Source organism: Mus caroli, chromosome 7 (assembly GCF_900094665.2).
Source record: "Mus caroli chromosome 7, CAROLI_EIJ_v1.1, whole genome shotgun sequence".
NCBI classification, from domain to species: Eukaryota; Metazoa; Chordata; class Mammalia; order Rodentia; family Muridae; genus Mus; species Mus caroli.
Window position 1 is genome coordinate 130,331,491 of NC_034576.1, and position 3,972 is coordinate 130,335,462.

The following is a 3,972-nucleotide window of genomic DNA, read 5'->3' on the forward strand; positions in this document are numbered from 1 at the left end:
AGAAGAAGAAAAGAAGAAGAAGAAGAAGAAGAAGAAGAAGAAGAAGAAGAAGAAGAAGAAGAAGAAGAAGAAGAAGAAGAAGAAGAAGAAGAAGAGGAGGAAGAAGAAGAAGAAGAAGAAAGGAACATAATAGAATTTCCTAGTCATGATGGAAGCCAATAAGCACATAACTGTAGAAACAACAGTGAGAGTGTGGTGCTTCAGATGTCAACAAACAGTAACAAACATCATGGTTTAAGTGTTTCTCCTGTATTGTGTGGCTTTGCATCCTTGTGCCCAGTCCTCAGATGCTCCTGCTGATTCTGAGAGCAGCCCGGTCATTAAAAATAATAGCAATGCTTGCCCACATCAGCCAGTTTCTTTTCTTAGCTATGAGAACAATTACATGTATTTTGTAAATCTGAGAATGGGAGGTGTAAACATCCATTGAGCAGGCTGGATGTATTCTACTACCTTTTATTAAATTATATATTCAGTATTTCTACTAAAGAAAATACAGATGGATCCATTTTGAGTTTTGTATCACAACCAAAGGCAAGTTAAATAAAACTCAGATGTATATGTCCTCCCTTGTCTTCTGTACCTACCAATGGTGGTAGAGTTGGACACCATTATTTCATTCATTTCATCCTTTCCCCTCTCTCTTTCTCTCTCTCCCTCTCCTTCTTTCCTTCTTCCTGTCTTTTTTTTTTCATTTCTTTTTCTTTTTCAGGACAGAGTTTCCTCTGTCTAGCCTTGACTGCTCTTGAACTCACTAAGAAGACCTCTAATTCAGAGCTCTTCTCTCCCTGCCTCGGCCTCACAGATGCTGGGATTAAAGGCACGTGCCATCACTACCTCGTGAAATCATTATTTTCTTAGCCAGCACATTTGCCAGAGTGTGTATTGTAAGCAGCAGAGACCTGAAGTGATTTTTGTCAGCTGGTTTTCCAACAATGAAGACATAATCCTTCCCAACCACCCTTGGGCATTGCAAAGGAAAGAGAGGCAGAATAGCCTTCTGGGATGTGCAGAGCTCCTCACAGCTCATCTGCATGGATGTGGTGTTGTTCCCACACCTCAGCCATCCTCCTCCAACAAACACAGTCAGGCAGAAGACACGCAGAACTAAAAAGTAAAGAGGAATAACGTGTAAAGTAACCACTCTAATGCACAAATATGAAAAGATACAACTACTTAAAGGCTTTGAAAAGGGGTTCAATACACTGTAAGGGTTCTAAAAACACAATTCCAGAACAGAGAAAAGAAATACACCCAAAAAAAAGGAAAGAAAAAATGTGATGTTTAGCAACTCAAGTCTCCACAAATGAAGAAAAAAAAATAATAAAAACTCATATTTGTACATTGCCCTTTCCTTGGTTTAAATACCACCTCAAGGTAATTTCCTATCTACAAAGTTACTGAACACAATCCTGTAAAGAGCCGTTTGGTAGCTCCCTGTGTGTTTCCACCAGATGCTGTGGGATAATTGATAACTGATGTTTCCAGTTCTCTTTCTCTAATAAAACAGATGTAATTATATTGTTACAGAAATAACATGCCTTCTCAATGAGAAATCCCTCCACACAGTTAGATATGAAGGGAAACTCTTTACTTGAGCACCTGGTGCATTGGGGCTAATGCCCAGATACGAGTCAACCCCCAAAAGAAGATTCCATTAGCTCATATACATCTTAGGCTTATGCATTCCACATAGGCTGCTATCCTTAAATCTCTTTTGAGTCTGGCCCCAGGTTACACTCTCAACGATTTAAACAGAGACAGGAGACTGTAAGTCTGCCACTTAAGCAAATGGGAGGTTTACACAGCAAAGATATTATGTATTACCAGAATTATTTTAGGTACCAGTGTTCTTTTATGATAGTTGTTAACCAGGTCCATCTTCCCCACCTGGCAGAACTATGCTCTTCTTGATAAGAACACAGGGGACTTAATGGCAGATGAGGACTATTGATGGTTGTGACCCCACGCTACCCCAGTGAACTGCCCATCAGGGCTATGGATCTTTGGTATGGGAATAGAACCTAATGGGTGGACAATCCAGGGGAGTAAACACTGACATCCTAGGACCCTAGATTTCTCTTATCTCCATCAGGCTTGGACAGCAGACTACTTACCCTTGGGTATTGTGGAGGCAGAGACCCTTTAGCTAAATTCCATTTGTGTGACTTAAGGTCTCCTAAGCAAATCTGTCAGTGTGTCCTTTGTAACACCTGTTTTATTGCTTTGAGTTTCTTCGAATCAAGCTTAGGTTCTAAAAGTTGGTTATGTGGGAAAACCCAAGGGAGTAATACTGATTGCTACATTGTTCTCCTAAAGGCAGGTGAAGCAAACAGTTTGAGTACACACTAGCAGGGCGGTCTTAAGGGACTTCAGCTATATTATTAACTCTGGCTGTGAGGTCCTACAAAAGCGTAAGTGATACTTCCAGAGTATTGCATCGCTGCAGCTGAGGGGAACAGAAGCATCCACGCTGATTTCCAAACTCAGCCACGTTTTTGAAGAGACTCCACGCCCACATGTATTTTGGCTTATTTGATTTTACCTCATAATTTAATTTGATTACATTTATTCTGGAAGCCAGCAAGCCCAATTGCTTGTGCCACCATCGTTACCCTAAGCTTTGCAGAAGCACAGTCTCACCGCCTGGCCCAGGACTTCCCCCTGAGCGCTGCCATGGGAGCAGTGAGCTTCTCAAAAAGTATTTTAAATTATTTATTATTGCTATTACTAATAATCAAGAATGGCTCTCTAGCCTTTATTTGTTTTATGGTGAGCGGGAAGAAAGGGAGACAGGCCTGACAGGATCTCTCCTGCCCTCTTCCTAATGGAGCCAGGTTGAATGGATCCTTTCTTACTTCTCTCCTTCCACACCTCAGCCCCCTTCCTACTTCCTGCCCCACCCCACCCCTGCCTTCCCTGTTTCTTTCAGTTTAGCACTTTTTTTATATATTGCTGTGCTATGTATTCATTTCTCTGAGAGAGGGGCTTCCTCTGTATGCCTGCTAGGCACTGGCCAGCACTCCCAAACCTAATTAGTAGTTGTTGCCTCCGATGAACACGAGGTGGCAAACGCTTCCCTTAACTTGGGAAGGAAGGCGCTGGAGCACAGCTAGCCCTGCTGGTTACGTCACTAAATCTCTTTCTTTTTTTGTTTTTCTTCTTTTTTGGATTCCCTACACTTCATTTTCTTTACCCTGTATACTTTCTGTGATTTTTTTGTTTTCTGCAAGCAAGCATGATCTACAGAGGGATACCCTGTCTCAAAAAAAAAAAAAAAAAAGACAATAATGGTAAAATTTAAACATTATCATAATAGATGATATTTAATAATGTCACTGACCTTGGAGGAAAGAGATGTTCCTCCATCATGTTCTCATACCCACATGTATTATAGGAAAGGAACAATGACAGAGGGGAGAGAGAGAGAGAAAGAGAGGAGAGAGAGAGAGAGAGAGAGAGAGAGAGAGAGAGAGAGAGAGAAAGCTGTTATTTTTTAATAACACCTAGAAAATGGCTTAACTATATCATTTTGCTTTAACTGAATGAAGAATACAAGTAATATGCCATTTTGGTATCTGTAAATGAAGACTGTCATAATCGTTCTGTCCTTAGTGCTGGTGTCTAGACCTCCTCTGCATTGTTCGGATCTTCTCTGCTGCGAATAAGAAATTCCTAGTTTGTGTGTTCCAAGGAGTGGAGGATTGACTAGTATTTCATAGTAGATTATGATCTAAAGATCCCATAAATGCATTTAATTTAGCTTAGTTTTTATTTCTGAGACAGATTCTCACCATGTAGAACACTACCCTTGAAGTTACAAGATCCATCTGCCTCTGCCTCTGCCTCTGTCTCTGCCTCCTCTGCCTCTGCCTCTGCCTCTGCCTCTGCCTCCTCTGCCTCTGCCTCTGCCTCTGCCTCCTCTGCCTCTGCCTCTGCCTCTGCCTCTGCCTCTGCCTCTGCCTCTGCCTC